The 19,149-nt window shown below is 39.4% G+C and overlaps 1 non-coding gene across 1 annotated transcript; it reads left to right on the forward strand.

Moving 5' to 3' along the window:
• Window positions 1–1,081: 1,081 nt before the first annotated feature.
• On the forward strand, window positions 1,082–1,153 carry trnaq-cug (transfer RNA glutamine (anticodon CUG)). The gene has a single exon. It is a non-coding gene; the product is annotated as a tRNA-Gln (tRNA).
• Window positions 1,154–19,149: the final 17,996 nt, after the last annotated feature.

Below are 19,149 nucleotides of genomic sequence, written 5' to 3' on the forward strand. Positions count from 1 at the left end.
AAAATGACAATGTAATAGAATATCAAATTGTTTGTGCAGTGAATCAAACAGTCATGGATATAAACTTCTTATTACAACAAAACCAACCTACTTCAGCTCAGAGTGCATTTTTATTTATTTTCATCTAAAGACTGTACGTGTGTGAGGAAATGTCTGTTTGAATGTAAGATAGCTCTCTGCTATAAATTATTATTGTTATTATTATTATTACATGATTAATTATACGAATAAACTGATTACAACATTTAGGAACATGAACAGTGCCTACAGTGATCAGTATTTTGTATCATATCCAGACAATACAATAAATAAAACATAAACTTTTGTTGTCAGTCTGTAGTTGACCTCCATATTTCCACAATGCCTATGTATGTATTTATATTATTGATTGTGCTTTCGAATGTCCTGTAGAGAACGGCTGACCCACCACTGGACTGTTATTTGCATGGGTACAGACTGTGATCCCTGACCAATCCAAGGCCATACATAATTTAAAAAATAATTGAATTTCCAATATATCACAGCTTTTTCTGTTTTACTGTACTACTTCCCCCCTTTCTTTTGACATCCCCCTCTCTCCTCCCCTTCTCTTTCAATTACCCTCCCCATGATTCATCTAATCATCTGTTTACGTTTATTCCGTGGCCTGTTCTTTTATCTGTCTCTCACGCTCTACTTTCTGAAGTAGTATCCCTTGTTCCTAACACACTGACACACATTTCTGAATTGCTGACCTACATTCACAACTCTGGGTTTCCATCACTCACTCTAACCTCCCTCGTTCCTCCATTTCTTTATCTCTCTGCTTCTCCCTCTCTCAGCCTCATGTTTTTGTTTTTTTATCTGCAGCTGTCTCATTATTCATTTACTATATTGGACTACAGTATGATCCCTGTTAAATTTGAACCAACAAGCAGGAAAAGCTACAAATCCTTCAGAGCACCTGGTCCCTTTCCGCCATCATCGCAGGTTTCCAAACCTTCCTTGTTATCCAAATGGCTGGCCAAAGTTATTGTTGGTATTGTTATTAAACAGTTATGAAATTAGACTCTTAGTTTTAAGATAATTATTCATGTTTTGTGGCTCGTTGGTCTAGGGGTATGATTCTCGCTTCTGGTGCGAGAGCTCCCAGGTTCAACCCCCGGACGAGCCCTTTAAAACTGTTTGTGCTTCTCAAAAGCACCTGGTCCCTCAGAAGCTCCATCATAGCAGGTTTCCAAACCCTCCTTGTTATCCAAATGGCTGGCACACAGTGGATCACAGGTATGCTGCAATTTGTCCAAGAAATGTGGAGTAAGATGGGCACTCCTGGTTGGTTTGTTGATCACAGGTACATCCCATTTGTCTGTGAACTGTGGCAAAAGACTTTAAGGAAGATGAGCCCTTCTTATGTTATTGTTATTTAACACATATTAGATTAGACCCTAAATTACTGACATTTTGTGGCTTGTTGATCTAGGGTGCAAGAGGTCCTAGGTTCAAATCCCGGACGAGCCCTTCAAAACTCCAATTTGTGGTTCTCAAAAGCACCTGGTCCCTCTAATCAGAAGAGTCCCTATGCTGAGGCTCCATCATTGCAGGTTTCCAAACCCTCCTTGTTATCCAAATGGCTGGCACACAGTGGAAATGAAGTAAATAATGATCACAGGTACACAGGTTGTCCAAGAAATGTGGAGGAAGACGGGCACTTCTGGTTTACAAAGTTGTTGGTATTGTTATTAACAGCTATTCTCGCTTTGGAGACGGGCACTTCTGGTTGCTCTTTACAAAGTTATTGGTGTTGTTAAACAGCTATAAAATTAGACTCTTAGTTGTAAAATAATTATCCACATTTTGTGGCTCGTTGGTCTAGGGCAGAGATCAGGAACCTTTTTGGCTGAGAGAGCCATGTTTCACATGTTTTAAAATGTATTTCCGCAAGAGACATATAATATTTTTTAACACTGAATACAAATAAATGCATGCATTTTTAAGTAAGACCAACAATTGTAGAGTATAATAAGTCTCTGAATTTATTCTTTTTAATAACGTTGTTATATTGAAGCTAACCAATAATAAATAAAATACTTCTTAACCATAATGCGACTTCTGGTGCTGCATGGTCCCGATCATGCACTGATCCACAAAGTAACAACTGTGTTTCAGATGTAGACGCGCATGCGCACTCACGTACTGCTGTATGAACTCTCCGGTCGTTAGCTCATAAGCAGTTTATTTTCTGACCTGTTCTGTATTGTTAAAATTGAACAAAATAACACGAAACACAACTGCTTACTGTTCTGCTGATTTTAATTGGGACATTTTGCAACAAACATAAAGACATTGAACATGTGGTACACATTTCGAAGGCTGGGTGCAAGGAGACCACCGGGAGAGAGGGTGGGAAGGAGATGCCCGGCCAAGGCTCCGTCCAGCAGCCGACCCCTGGTCTAGGGGATGGATGGAGTCCCTGTGTTGCGGATCCATCATCACAGGTTTCCAAACCCTCTTTGCCATCCAAAGGTTGGCACCGTGGCTTGAAGTAAAAAATGATTTGAAAGAAATTAGGGGCATTTTGTGGCTCGTTGGTCTAGGGGTATGATTCTCGCTTCGGCTGCGCTTCAATTTGTGGTTATCAGTTCTTAGAATTAAGAACTGAAATTAAGAATACCATTCCTGTTAGATATGACACAATCAAGAAATGCTCCAAATCCATCAAAGTACTTCGTTCCTTTCCTGTGCAGAGGATCCAGCATTAATGGTTTCCAAACCCTCCTTGTTATCCAAATGACCAGCACACAGTGGACTTGAAAATAATTTCTACAGGTACACCCTATTTGTCCAAGAAATGTGGAGGAAGATGAGCACTTCTGGTTTACAAAGTTGTTGGTATTGTTATTACCAGCTATTCTCGCTTTGGGTACAAGAGGTCCAGGGTTCAACTCCCGGACGAGCCCTTCAAAACAGCAGTTTGTGGTTCTCAAAAGCACCTCGTCCCTTTCTTGAAAAAAGTCCCTGTGCAGAAGATCCATCATCGCAGGTTTGCAAACTGGCACACAGTAGACTTGAAGTAAACAGTGCTCACAGGTACATCCCATTTGTCTATGAATCATGGCAAAAGACTTTCAGGAAGATGAGCCCTTCTTATGCTATGTTATTAAACAGATAATAAATCAGACTCTTTATTTGAAGCAAATTAGTGATATTTTGTGGCTTGTTGGGTTTTGTCAGGTGCGAGAGTTCCTGGGTTCAACTTCTCGACAAGCCTGTCACTATATTCTAATGTTAGGCATTTTAATATGGACGCTGATGGAGATTGACTCACTTACTCACTTGACTCAAGCACCTGCATGATGAACAGTGTTTAGCACTTTCCCATTGGCTTCATTTCATAGCCACAGAGGCTGCTGCTTGTCTTTTAATCCTCTGTAGATCATCATGTGTTTGTACTATTTGAGTATTTACAGCATTTATTATTTTATAGAATATATGTATATTGATATACATATAGTATATTAGCCAGAAAATACATGCCATAAAAAGAGACATTATTTAAAAGCCTTATTGCCCAGCCATAGACATTTTTAACCCTAGCTGCGACCATAAAGAATACAGTAAGCCGAACTAATCAGCTAAGAATATAACAAAGCATTGCATATTCCTCACTCACGAGACTGGCAGCCCACACTGACAGAGTGTAAACGTGATGCTGTGTAATCGAGAAGGAAAAAGGGCCTCTATCATCACACGTGCTGCTCACACGCGCTGAATGTGATGAGAAACATCAGGGAAAAATAGATCTGTTCGCTCCTCTACCTATATCTGTATATTCCTCCTGAGCCTCTTCTTTATTAGAAGTCTTCTTCTACCAGTCAATCTGTGTTCTTGACTTTTCTCCTTTTTTCCTTGCTTTTCTGTAATTCTCTTCTGTCGTTTGTCCCTTTCTCTTTGTTTTTCCTTTTCCCCTTTTTCTCATATCCATAGATCCTTGCATTTTCCTTTGTGTTTTTCGACTTCCTTCCCATCTCTAGATCCTTTTTCACTGTCTTTTTGTTTCCCTTTATCACTGTCTGTCTCTGTGGGCAGTGGATGGCTACTGACTGATGTCTCTGTGCAGCAGGTGATCAATCAGCCCTCTATTTTTCTCCACACAAGACACCAGGGTGCCACGGCAGGCAACCGTGACACGTGCTTGCCCACCCCCACCCACCACCATCCTACTAAGGCATGCTCTCACAGATATTCTGTATCTACTGCTAAGCTATAAATGTGTCCTTTACACTGTGCTTTTCACTTCCTTGTAATTTTATCCTTTTATACTGTTTTATCCTATTCATGCAGGACTTTTTGATTCTGTCTTTTCAGTTGTAACTAATCCCCTGCAATTTTTCTGCAAATACTAACGGCAGCAGACTACTTTGATAGTTTGAAGACGCCTTAGTTTGAGGAACCCTTTCTGTAAAACATATTTCACAATTGTAGTAGATTCTCATTTTGACTCAACATCCAAAGACACTGAAGAAAAGTTGTGGAGAAGGTTTTAATGATTTAGATAAGACAGAGTTTTATTTCATACAAAAGTTTCATTCACATCTAAAATTGTACTCCGATGTACTCTATTGATCAAGGTATCAAGGTAATTTTCTATAACACTGTATAGAAACAGTTTCAAAGGGCTAATATTTGTTCGACGAAGATGAGGCTCCAGTTTTATTCTAAATGTTCAGTATGTCAAACTGTCCTTTTTCATACACAATGATGCTTTGTTTATAAAACCTTGGACACAATTTCTGTGCAGCCAGCTGGCCACAGTGCTAAAATCTCTCTTTTTTGATGAGTGCTGTTTTATTTCACACAAGCTTCATCTTCCATAGGCCCACCCACTCACTCATGCGACACAGCACACTTAAAACTGCATGTAAAACCCACCAACAATGGATTTAGTTTGGTGTTTTTGGTGTTCTGCTTTCTTCCACATTTAGCAGCAGCTCTACAGTCATTTTGATTGCCTGTTCTCTACTGCTGGCACTTTTAAATAGGCCAATCACAGGCAGGCTTGTTTGCAGTAATATTTACATGTCCATCATGTTTAATTTCAGCCCATCTCTGTTACCCTGCCATGGTTCAACCCTGCCATCAAACTGGTGTCATATGAGGAGGGCCTCAGTTATCACTTTCTGCTTGACCTCCTAAAGATTGTGTGGCAGTGTAGTGATGCCAAATTGTGAGAATATAGTAATTACTTAGATGTAAAAAAATAATAAAATAAAATACCAATATACTAGGCCTCAATTTAATTTTTTTGGTTTAAACAAATACTGCAGAAATTCCATTTCACAAGGGGACAAAAGTGAGCCACTCATTAATGTAGGCCAGACTGTTCAAACCCCTTGTTCTGAGGACACTCAGTGCCATATTCACACACTCCGAGAACATGTAAGAAGCCACGGAGGAGCTGAAGGGAAACTACAAAATTTTAAGTTTTTCCACTGACAAATGAAATAAAAGCAATAAAAAATGTGAGTATCAAAATAAATGCCTCTCAGGTGTATGGATGTGATTTGTTTCAGGGGAAAACACGTTCCAACGGATGTTTTACTGTTGACACGTGAAACATATGACATGATCTGATGATATGTCGGTCCAGAAAGAGCAGATCAACAACTCAGATGTGTCAAATGGTCAAATGAAATGGAGCATTTCCTGTGTCACTAAAGAATATACTGTATAATAGTGATAAGTTTAATAAACAAGATCAGATCAGAGAAGGCCTCTCAGTGCAGTTTTTCCCCCACACTATCTGTGAGCTGAATGACAGAATGAAAAGTATAAAAAGAACATATATCACAGCTTAGCTGTCACTTCCAGTTTTGTTGGTATGCTGTTGAATTTTGCACCACTTTATCACCTTCTCTTGTCTCCTGAAGTGATCTGTTCTCATAGCAGTGAGACAATACTCAGTGTTTCTGCTGTCTGGGTGAGAGGCTAAAAATATTCTTGTGCAGGCTGAACTCATTACTAAACCAGCTGACACAATCTGTGGTCCTCTATCCTTCACTCAGTTATGAACATCAGCTTCATGTACAGCTTCTTGGCTACTGTGTTTCACAGCACTTGGATGCATTTGATACTGGGACAGTCTACCGTCATGAGCAAAAGGACACTGCAAGCCATCCAATAACTATGTAGCAACATGCGTCTGAATATATACACAACCTTTTTTTCTGCTTGAATTTGTAGACTTTAAAAATACAGTGCATATTACCAATAATGGTTAAATGAAAATGGAATTCTTCAATAATATTAATTTTGTGTAAACTAAATTTTAGTTTACAGAGAGGCAAAGTCCCCCCCAGTTCTGATTTACCTATAGGACATTTTAAAAACATATAGATGGTAGTCAACAATGAGAGACGACTAATTTTGTGACATGAATTGAACATATTATGTTTGTCAGTCCAAATCACCCCTTTTTAATAAAATGTAAGAACTGTCAAGTCTCATTAGTTTTGTGTGAGTCAGTGATTTATCTCTCTCATCTCACAACTTCTTTGTTCTACACACAAATGTAAGGTTATCTTACCTGATGTGGTTTATCCAGTAACTCTTAGCAAGACTCTATCAGCAAGACCTGTTGCCCTGGTGACTACATCCCGATACGATTGACTTTTGGGTGGGTAGTCTTTATCTATTATTAGTTTTATACTTAAACAGTGTTACCATGAACTGTAACTTTCTTGGCTGCAAGATGATCTTTTAAATTGACAATCAGCATATGTGAAATTTCATGGTGTTATTCAAATGGGAACTAAAAAATGATGGTGGTCCAGAGATTATTAAGCCTCTTTAGTGGGGTTATCAGGTTTTACACCCATCTTCATCCAGTCTGAAATGAATAAAATATCAAAATACGTGCAAAGTGCATTTTAGCATAGAGAGTGATGTGTTGAGGAAACACTATCAAGGTAAAACAGCAAAATCTGAAAAGACAATGTGACAGGCCTGATAGTTCCTAAGTGAAAATCTGAAAAGACAATGTGACAGGCCTGATAGTTCCTAAGTGAGCTATATAGTTACTCAGCTTAATGCCACCTTAGTGCCCAGAGAGCATTTCCTATCTACAGTTTCTTTTGTTTGAGACACACATAATGACAACTCAACTGAAATATCAACCTATGATTAATCAGTTTTCTGTCACACGAAGGGAAAGGAGTGTCATGACAAAAAAAAGTCATTATTTTTGCAAAGACTGACTTGCTGACCGTCTTGTTAGAAGGAAAAGATAAGAAGTCGAGGAACCAGAACCAAGCAAAGAGAGAGAGAGAGAGAGACATACAAAGAGCGAGGGAAAGAAAGGGAGAGGATAGAGTGATCTCTGTTTAAGGGAAGACTCCTGGAATCCAGGATTACTGCAGCAACTTTGCCAAAGATTTAATTTCAGTCTTTTAATGGGGGGAGATAAAGTAGAGAGGGAGGAGGGTGTAAGGCAAGAAGAGAGAGATAGAGAGAAAGAAAGATAGGGACGTCATATCTTTCCACATACTGTTCAGCTGACACTGATCTCTGCAGTGATGGAGTGAGGAGGGAATACATTATACCTGCAATGTCCCTTTTTTTCAGGTCAGTCAGTATTTAGTAAGAGCTGAGATATTAGCCAGAGTTTCATTTTGGCTTTATTGGCTTTGGCTTCATCAATATGATGCAATTGATATCTGACAATCAGACCACTGTGGAGGAGGTTTGCAGTAATCGATTTGTTTTGTTATAAACAAATACGCAGAGAGTTATTCAATTGCACTTTTCAAGAGCCTTTATTAAACACAAGTTTGCATTCCAACTTTATCTGATTGCAGACAATGGATCTGACCTGGAAGTGTCATCCTGTCCTCCTGTCTGTGTCTTTCTGGGGCTTTTTAGCAAATAATTGAGAACAGAGTGTGTCCTCACACACAGCACAGAAAATCAAGATTTTCTGCTCACTTCTGCACATGAGACTCTTTCCCTGCAGTCTGACAAGAGCTTGAATGTGTCTTGTGCTTACTCAAAAGTTTTTGCCATGAATTCATCTCCATACATCTTTACTGATGACCTGTGCACCAGTGCACGTGTTCCAGACCTCAACTCTGCAGCTCATTACAGCCATTAGTGGCCACTGCTGTCACCTGAAATCCTACGCTGCAATCTGTCTCGTCACTTCAACTTGTACATCAATCCCCCACCCTTCTCTCTCTCTCTCTCTCTCTCTTGCATACTATGTACAGTGACTGGATGCTTTTGCTGACTTCCAGCTCCACCTGCTACATCAAACCGTCTCCAGCCTTTCTACAGGAATACATTGACTGCATTTTAACAGGTTTATAACTATATTTCATAACTCTTCTGGCATTTTGTGCACATTTCTATTCAGCTGGAGGCTGACATAACATATATAACATAAAATAAATAATAATAACAGCTATTGTCAAATTGTCAGTGGCTGTGTGATTCAATGTTCCTATTTTCTTTTATACTGCTCCCTTTTGAATATGCTTTGTTAAAATGGTTTGTGATTCAGAAAGTTGTGGGCCCCTAGGAAGGTAAAAAGGAGTAACATGGGAAGTGAATGATGGAGAAAGAAAGAAAGAAAGAAAGAAAGAAAGAAAGAAAGAAACAAAAGAAAGAAAAAGATTTTATGAATCAAATGACTAACTACTAATGCCGCTTCGGGTGTGTTGGGCTTGTGTCCGACACTATGGAGTGTTTTCAGGTCACTATTAAAAAGTGAGCATGTAAATGTGAGACTGTACGGCCCCTCATAAACCCTGATGCAAACACTGCCCTCCTTCTTGACCTTTGCAAGAAGCAGGTGTGACAATATAATGTAAACTCAAAGGTCTGCTAACTAACTTTAACTTTAAAGTGTGAAAACCTTCAACCACATCACGCTAGCTCAGGTGGAACTATGTCCATTTGGTAATGAAGAAGATGTGGTTGAAAGCTTTGAAAGCTACAAAAGAAAAACCTTTGATTCAATTAAGTGGCACCTTGGAGAAAACCTATTGCTGAGTCCCATGAGGTGTCCTGTGGGTGGCACTGTGGGAGTATGTGGTGCCAGTCTCCATTTGGCAGAGGTTCCATAATCCAAAATTGTCTGTCAGGGCTCATGTGGGATTTCCAGCTATTATGCTGCGCCAAAGTTCTGTCCTGAGGGATGCACAGTACTTTACACCCTCTGCCTGACTGTGATCTCATTATGCCCTCATTGGCTGGCTGTTAATATACAGTACAGTGATGCTGAGGTGAATGTCAGGTCAAAGGATTGACTCAGAGAGTTTTCTGAAAGCCTCTCACCGTGGATTTTAATTGGTGCTACAGTCAGCCATGGGCAGCTCTCTGGCTGCAGTGTAATTGGGAAAATTGGAGGGCTGGCCAGGCTGGTCACTGTCTTTTTCATAATTAACTTGCACTCAGTCACTACTTCACACGGACAATTTGACATGAAAGCAACAGAGATAGAGAGTGTCAGAGAGAAAGAGAGGGGAGGCATAGAAAGGGACTTTCCATTCAGCAGGAAGGAAGTATGCTGACAGTTTCCAAGGTGATAATGAAGTGGCAATTATGTTATCTCACTGTTTTTCTATGAATCTATCATTCTTTGTACCTAGTATTTTACTTTAATACAAGTACATCATACTGCATGCTATAACTTCTGAGAAAAAGAAATGACAGAAGTTGGGATATTGTACATGACACAATTAGGAAATGAGAAAAACATTCACAAACTCACATTGATAAATGAGTCAATACAAAACAAGCCTATGGTTGCTCATGTGAAAGGCACACTGGGTCACATGACAGGGCAGACTACAGACTAGAGAATCAAAACAAAAGTTGTCATCTTATGCAAGGAACAACAAATGTCCATTTTGACAGTGACCTACCTTAGTGCAGATAAAGGACCACAAGGCCATCAGTCTGAAATACTGCAAAGCAAGGAACTATTCTGTATGCAACTTAAAACAGCAGGAAATGAAACGCTTCTCTGTCAACATCAACTGCCCAACTGGAGTTCAGCATGCAAGTTACACAATTAGCCCAAAATACTGCCACTTTTTCAATTGATGTATGCCTCATTCTTGGATGTAAAAGCGACTGGAGGGAAGCATAGATGAGTGGGTGGTTAATATCAGCCCTGTGTTAAAACAATGCAGGAGGCTGCATTGGTGGGAGTTTGTTTTTTCAGCTACCAGCGAGACATGAAATATGATGCCGGAAGTCTAGTTTAAGTAACAGATCCGTGTGAGGGCTTCTCAGATGCTAAAACACTGTAGCAGTTTATAATACAATGCCCTTGTTGGCACCTCAGCTGCATCACAAGACTAGACTCATTCAAATGTATAGGCGACCAGAGAAGCTTGAGAGGGTTGATGGCAAGAGTTTACTGCCAAAATCAACAAAATTGTAATCCAACCATCTATGCATTTGATTTTCATATAAGATATTTGTGAAGAGAAGTTTTTGAGACTCAAATCACTGGATAAACTACATGATAAATAGTTGCATCATTCATTTTATGCATATTTTATGCATTTTAGCATTTCCTCATAAATCCCATGTGTTTATTTTGACACTGTTGTCCATGTTTGAATTTTATGTCATTTACCCTCACTATCTAATTGCTAGAACGGCCTCTTTCTCCCCACTTGCCCTCTGTTCATTCTAGTTTTGATTAATCACATCAGTCAGGGCCCTTTAGAGTATTGCATTTGCCCATGGCTGACTGGCGACCCGGCTGATTGGATGAGGGGTCGGACAAATGGTAGGGAGTGACAAAAGACTAATTCAGGGACGAGGTGAGAGTGAGGTTACTGTAGGTTTATTGAGGACAGAGAGCAAAACATGGTAACATTTTTTCTTTTGTTGGAGAGAAAATCAGGTCAACTTAGAAACCAGTAAAAAAACAAAGGCTGAACATTTCAACATTTGAATAAGTTAATACTGAATGCAAAGAATGGTATAAATACAGTCCACACATAGGAATACAAGACTAGTTCGTAAAATAAAATCTTTTGCAATTCTACAGGAAATGTGGTTTCAAGTATGCCAAGCCAAGTCTACTTCTACTAACTCAACTGATTTCTTCTGGAAAAGTTGGGCTTATTTTTTTATTACCCCCATTTAGTGGGTCTACTACTAAGTGTGGATCCGTTTCGGCACGCCATGCTCACATGTTCTGGTCGTGCCCATATGTTAAGCCTTTCTGGAGAGGAGTGGGGCACTTGGTCTTAAATATCCTAAACCTGAAATCTGATTTCTCAATTATTTTTTGTACCTCGGAAATATTCCTAAAGGCCCCAGCTGGAGTGACTCATACCTTTTGAAGATTTTTATAGCTGCAAGTACAAAAATATAATAAATACAAAATGCTGGCTCCAGAGGAACCCTCCCTCCATGGCCCTTCTTATTACATTATCAACTCTATTCGCGTAATGGAGAAAATTGGGATGTAATGCCCCAGACCTCATGTGTTCTGTGTCCACAAACACAAAAAAGAAAAGTATAAAAAGAAAAGAAAATCTATTAATACTCTATCTGTGAAGCTGCCATGATTTATGCTTACTGACAAGAGCTGACTGCTGGCCTCACTGGTGGTACAAAGACATATACACAAGCACCAGAAAGAAGATAGCCTTGAGAAATGTTCTCAGAATGAACCAGATTCAAGACGTGTTAAGGACATCCTCCACTGTGTAAGTTGGTTCATAAAAGACACACGACACAGAGTCAAAATGATAAACCAAATGCAAAATCATAAACCAAATGCAAAATGATAAACCAAATGCAACCAGTGCAAATTAGAGGAATGCATAAAGTCATGCTTCATTTTCCATCTTTAAGCAAATAGCAATAAGCAAACAACAAATGCTTTTTCGATGCCTTGCTTTTCCCTTGACATCTAAACAAACTGAAAGTAAAGAAGTAAAATAAAGGAGCTCTTATAGCTATTAATGCTACTGTGTTCGTCGCTCAAAACTACCCGAAGTGAAGGTTGCTACCTGACATTTATAATCTTTGTGAATGTCTCCATGATATGAAATGTTCCAACAGAACACTCTCAGTCTGCAATGAAAAGTACATTTGTTCTTGGTACTTGAAAAAGATGCTTTCAGCACTTCACATGAGCTCATGGTGTATGTGCACTGTATGCAACGACATTTACAGGAACAGACTTGGGTTATGCTGCACTGGACGACTGCAGGTGAGTGATCACAAAGACATTTGGGCTCCGGATTTATCTTGGCTGTAGTGTTCACTGCACCACTGCACACAGCTATATGTCAATGACTTGCAGTCGCATATAATCAGTCATTTAGTCACCCAGAATGGTGTCATTGGTAAATATTTATTACAGTTAAAACTATAAGTAGATTAATCAATTTGTCTCTCAACAGAGAAGCAAAGCAACATTGCTTATACCACCATAAAATAACAGATTTTAAATCATTTTGATGCCACATTGACATGCCTCTGTCATTCCCACTGCACCCTGTACACCTGTTTCTGCACTATGTAAGAGACTGTGAGCTCACGGCACTGGGGGAGGGTGTTTGTACCACAGGTGTTTTGGACCACTAGGAAAAAGAAGAGTTTCAGGCCCAGGCCAAGGATAAATGTTGGTGGGAGCAGAGCCAATGTTGTGCCATAACCAGAGCTGGGTAAGCGGGCAATGTAACTCTACTCAGCAGTCTCACTTGCAAATGCAAAAAAGGAAAGGAGAGAGTGACCAAGCAAGAAGCTCCCGGACAAGAAGACTGACCTTTAGTTGGCGAGAGCTTTGTGAAATAAAAGGCTTTTGAGGCGCAGAACTCGGCGTCTTGCTGTTGGACTAGTAACTAATATAAACTGGTTGCTATGTCCTAATTGATGTTTGATTTCTTGATCATAAACAGTGTAATCATAATAAATACAGCTGTCCAGATTTACGACGTGATATTACACTCTAAAACTGGGTGTGCTAAATCACAAAATTACCAATTTCTCCACAGTATTGCTCTAATCAGCAGCTATGTGAAAAATACCTGAAGACATCAGGACTTTGAAAGAGAATGTGCAAACTCACACAGTCCTGATTAGTGCCAGTACTGATCACAGCTCCTAAATGGGCCTTGTTAACTGCTGGGTGATGTTGGTCAAAAATAAGTGCTGTTAATTAATGAAGGTCCTCTGCTGCAGAGAATTCAAGAGAGTGATTGCAGCCTGTTCAACAAACTGGCATAAGAACTGAGATGTTAATTGCATCATTAGCCTTAATGAAACATGTAAGCAGGAAACTGGTACAAGCGGGTTACATTAAAACTGTGGCTTACCCGCTGTGAGCTTCTCCAAACAGTTAATTATGATAGTAATAATTGCTCTCCTAATGACTAGGTTTCTTGGGAATATATATTATAATTGCCTTTTTTCATAATACAGGGACAAAATGAAAATGTACAAACCCGTGAAAACAGGCCAAAAGGCATTAAGATAAACACATTAGGAAAACAAAAAAATAAAAACATTCAAGCGTGGTTACCTTATTGACCCGAGTGCCTTCAATGACAAATGCTTCTGACTAAAGGAAGGTTTGTTATGAAAAATACAAGGCCATTTTTTACTCATTCAAATTACATTACAGTTACTTGTACAAACACTATTGACATAGCAAGTATTTACCCAAGCTTATTTCATGTAAATTTCAAAGTTTACTGAGTTTAATTGACTTTTAACATTTACATTGATGAAACCTCAAAAGCATACAGAGAAGCAAATCCTCAAACATCAAAAGTTCTGTCTGCCTTTGCTGTAGGGCATTGATGACTGTACAGGCACATACAGTACTGCATATTGAGTATATTCCTCGGGGTTTGGAGGGAATTTGCATGGAGGATCACCTTGAGATCAATAGGCTTCAAAACCAACAGAGTCTCATGTGCTCCCCTGAGCTTCTGACTGGCATAAGTCCTCGTTCTCTTCGCTAATCCATCGCTATTGGCAAGAGAATAACGTTTAAATCCGTTTAAAAGCAGAACTCAGTGTACGTTCACAATAGCAGTTTCCTCACTCTTTATCTGTTTCCGATTCTGCAGCCTCAGAAGTGGAATTTAACAGACATTACTACATTTCCATATTGTGGCTTGTGGCTATAGCATTTTAGTATTTGCTAAATTAGTATGACATTCTTCACTTTTTTAATTTTTTAACAGAACATTCTACGGCAGCATCCATGCTAACCTCTATGCTGGAAGCCACTATTGTTGTTTTCAAACCTACAGTCACTTCTCACACATGTCGTCACACACCTAGCAATAAACTATGCCCTTGCTCATGCCATAGCTGTCACTAGTTTCTCATAATACGGTGACTGGTCTGAACCACTGACAGCATAATGAGTGAACAGAGCTTCCACATCTGAAAATTTAAGCCAACATGATTGACAAGTCATTTTTTAATGAGTACATCCAGCCTAACACACCAGGCTGACACTGCTGAGATGCTCATGAGCAAGGTACCGAACCCCTTACTACTCCCAGGGTGCCGCTCTGTGTGGCTGCCCATCACTCCACCATCTCTCCACATTTGCATGTCTATGAGCCCTTTGTATGTGTGTGGTTGTATTTCTTGTCAAATGCATGTAAAAAAAAAACTTGAAAGTGAAAAAAGAATTTCCCCTCGAGGGATCAATAAAGTATCTGTTCTATTCTAATGCTTTCATGAATATGTAAAACAAGAGTCTGTGACCAGGCACACTGCCAGTTTTTGATTCGAAACAGAGGCTCACAAAACTCAGATAAAACTGTCAAACTAGGCAGTGTTGAGGAAATACGAATCAGGATTCTGTTAAGACACTAACAATTGTTCACACTGTTTTCAGAAACATATTTTAAGGTACTGTTTAGCTGTAATACAAGTATGTTTATAACTTGGCATGCACCACACACCAGCTGCATGCTCTTCTCCAAATCTGGTCATTTCTGGCTCCTCAAAACCAAGATGGCAATGTCTATTATGCCAAAGTGAAGGCTTCAAAACAGTTGTCCACAAACCAATAGGGGACGTCACACTAGGTTTACACTTGGTCTGAGCTACTGTGGTTCAGACCGAGTGCATGGCTTGAAGCCTGGCAAGATGAATTCTCATGTGATCTTGTGAGTCCAGCTGGAGGTCCTTCACTGGAGGTTTCTTACTTTCAGAAAGTGCCAGATCAACATACACCATAAGAAAAAATACATACGTAGATATTAGTAGTACATTTCAATAGGTAATCACTCCAAAAAGAAATTTAGATTTGTGTAAAGAAGATTGATAACAAGTATAACTGTTCACTGAGTCTTTTCAATTTCAGTAATTTATGGTCATGCCCTTGCCTCCTTGCTCTTTTGGCATTCAATCAAATTATCCCTTTAAACCTGAATACAGCCGCACATGGTGTTGATTGTCATTGTTCCTCTGTCTCCCAGCCTTTCCTATAAGCCAGGTAGAACACTTATATAACATGTTTTTTTGTCACTTTAAATCTTCTCTGCAGAGAAATAAATAAACATATATCAGACTAACTCAAATGACTAATATAAACTCGACTCGAAGGCTAGAATTATACTCTCCTTCTTATTCAGTCAAATCAAAGCAACAACAAAAGTATGTGTGTGGAGTTCATCCTGAAGTGACAAAGGGAAACAGCTGGAGGCCATTAATTTGTAGTTATTCATTAGTTAGTCTCATCCTTCCACAGCGTGGCACTTTAATCTCTCTTTGCAAATTCAATAGCAATGTACTGCACAGAAATCAATGGGTAAAGACTTGCAGCCCACTGAGAGCATTTCTGCAGGCAATATTTCAGCTTTGAGGAATGAAGCTGACAGATATAGTTAATTTATCCTACAGTTAACAAACCTGAAATAAATCCTGTAAAAGAGTGAATACATGCATACGTAATATCAATTTTGTGACTGCTATTTATTACTTACTTTATCACATTTTAAATAGGTTTACATGATGATATAAACATCATAAAATGAGTTATTGATGCAGGAAGTAGTAAGTTCCATTAGCGCTCTTACCCTCTTTAAACTTCCACAGACATGAAATGGTGCACTCAGGGCTGGGAGACCGAACTAGAGAGAAATTACAGGTTACTCTGACCTACACTGCTACTGTACAGTTCTTTGTGTGTGTGTTTACTTTGTATTGGTCCAAAGTGAGTAGGGGTCTAACAGAGAAAACTCGTACTCTAGATGGACAGTCACTGGGGACAAATGATGTAGCTACAGTAACACACAGCTGGTTTGGATGAATCAGACAAAGACTGTGTCCAAAATAGCTCCCTGTTCACTATCTAGTGCACTGTATTTTTGTCCAATTTGTGTGTAAAATACATGCACTAGCCTACATAGTGTCCTGAAAAATTGGAATAGCTTTTAACTCATGGGGCATCCCAGGTTACTTCAGAGATTATGAGAATTTTCTGTCAAAACTGATGCACTGACACGAGGTCGCTGTGTCCTTTTGTCCCTCTTTTCAAAATCCATCCAAATGAGATTTGAGCTCTAACTAAATGACTGTAAGGTGGAGCCTCGGGATGTATGGGATTCATGAAAGTCTAACTTTCATATCAGCTGATTGCAGTAGTGGTGGAAGTGTAAGACAGATACAGTACACTATGTAACAATAACAATAATAGTTAAGGGCGTTATCTCATACTTGAACCAGGATACACCATATTGAACCTGCTTTTTTATTTTATTTAGGTACTGCTTGATTGTTTTCTCCTTTGGCTCACACCAGCTTGTTCTCATTTTTTGCACATGATCACATCAGTGTTTATTTAGATGGCATTAGTCTAAAACCCCTGTGTCAATACATGGTGAAAGGGGAGCCAGGTTGCATTAGAGCACCGGGATCAATAGCCTCTATGGCAGAACCCCGGAGGAGGCAGGACAGCCCTGACTTTCATCTCAAATAATGAGAAAATGACTCATAGGTTTTATGAGTTTTCATCATTTTTTTCCGGGTTTAGAGTGACCTTATTCTGAGTGATAGGAACTGAGATCCTGACCCTCCATTTCATTAAGTTGGTTCTGTTTAATAGGACTGCGGTGTATGATGTAGTAAAAGGAACCAGCTTTGCTCTCTGTGGCTTGTATATTTAGCCATGGCTTCTCTCTCTCTCTTTCTCTCTCTCTCTCAACCTGTGCTGAAAACCCAGACTAATGCATAAGTAGTATGTAACTGATCTTCACATCCCTCTGTTATTTCAGGATTGAAATTACCATTAGATGCATTGGTGCATCAACAAATTTACCCCTAGTTGACCCTTATCTTCACCCTGCTGTCACATGAAGCTCCTAAAGGCCTTTTGGCAATAGGCAAAGAATAAATGAACTGACTAATGCCGCTAGAGGTATTTGGCTTAGTACATACGCATGAAACCCCAACAGTCCTTGTTATGTAAGTGAACTTGCTTAGTTGGTTAAGTTCATGCAAACACATTATTCATGCTCTACAAAGTCCTGAACACAGCCTCATTACAGAGAACTGGCCTTGTATAACAGGCTCTAATTCTGTCCGAACTGTGTAATAGAGCTGTTTATTTGTGAGCTCTTTGTCTATTCTGTTTCATGTTTCATTCGTTCTTTTAGTTTCTATCCACATTTACACATACAAGCATGGTGTTCGTTACAGGGTAAAGATCCAATACCTGTCAGAAAGCAACATGTCTCTCCTGAGTGTCCTTGAGGAAGGCAATGAGTACCTACATGTTGTTTTTTGTTTTGTTTTTATTTTGAGGCTCTGCATTCAGTCCTAAATGGTCAAGAGCAACATATATTTACATTTAAGAGAAAGACTTCTAGTCACCATAGGAATTATGATTCTTGCCCGTCTAGAATGAATGAAGAAGCCGAGCGATGTTGTTACAGAGCCAAAAAGTCAGCAGAGGGAGGAGGCAGAGGATGGGTCAACAAAATGTCAGACTTTCAAACAAGAGACCACTGTTTGCTTCACATTTACTACAATCAGTATTACCCTCTTTCAACCAGATAGTTAATATTTTTTCTATATATATATAGAAACGGGGGGAACACTGTGTGTGCCTGAGATAAGCCAAGAGTCTTACCCTTTCTCTACATTTCACCAGTTTGACCTCTGGGGCACCTTGCACTCACCTTGAGTTTAGCCTGTTTCACAACTATAAGGACCCTGTTTTTTCTTAGCTTGTTCTAAAAATATTTTTATTATTATTATTATTGTTATTATTATTATTATTATTATTATTATCATTTTTATCACAGGGTTTTACAGGTATTTCAGGACTGAGAAAGAATGTTATAACACTGTGCTATATTGCAGAGGAAGACAAAACCAGGATACTTAAAAATATAAATTACACATGCAAAGGGCACCACCCTGTAGGGAAGGAAAGTAACAGCTGCTGCATAAATAATGTGAACGGTGTGCCTTGACACAACACAACACCTCAAACATAGAATGAAATACCTTGGTGGAGGTCTGAGTTCTTTTTGTTTAGTTCAGTTTGTTCTTTAGGTTGGAGTAAGTCTCCAGTGTTCTGAGTTTTCACAGACATGCTTCACCATAAAGGCTGGATATAATTTTTGTCTTTGATGAATTGATGTATTTTTGTGTCTCTTCTAAAATGACAGAGGCTGGACCCAAAGTCTGCTTCTCTCGACACTGAACGATTCAGCTCAACTCAGTGTCCAGTTAAAAACACTTGAGAAACAAAGCAAGCACTAAGTCATAGAGACAATAAATAAAATAAAATGGCTGTCTGACTCTGCTGCTCTCTGCGTCTTTCATCTCCACCATGTCAAGTAGCTGTAGCTTGCATGTGGCCAGCCCTGTTCCTTTCAATGTCGAGACAAGGAGCAGCGTGCTCTGGCACTGGCTATCCTCCTAAATGAGTCTATTGTATCCCCTCCATCAATGCTGTCTCACAACATCTTCATGTTACACAGCCGTATCATGAACTTTGATCTGGGAAATTACATCTACAACCCCATAAGGACCCGGCTAACCCTCTCACAGAGCAGGCTTTGTGCTCATGTTACTCAAGACTCCATCTCGGTAACAACTCAGAGACACAGTTTAGGATTATAGCAAGCTAATGGTTGTGTGTGTATGTTTCCAGCAATATGA

The sequence above is a fragment of the Larimichthys crocea genome, chromosome XVII, assembly GCF_000972845.2.
Source record: "Larimichthys crocea isolate SSNF chromosome XVII, L_crocea_2.0, whole genome shotgun sequence".
Lineage (NCBI taxonomy): Eukaryota > Metazoa > Chordata > Actinopteri > Sciaenidae > Larimichthys > Larimichthys crocea.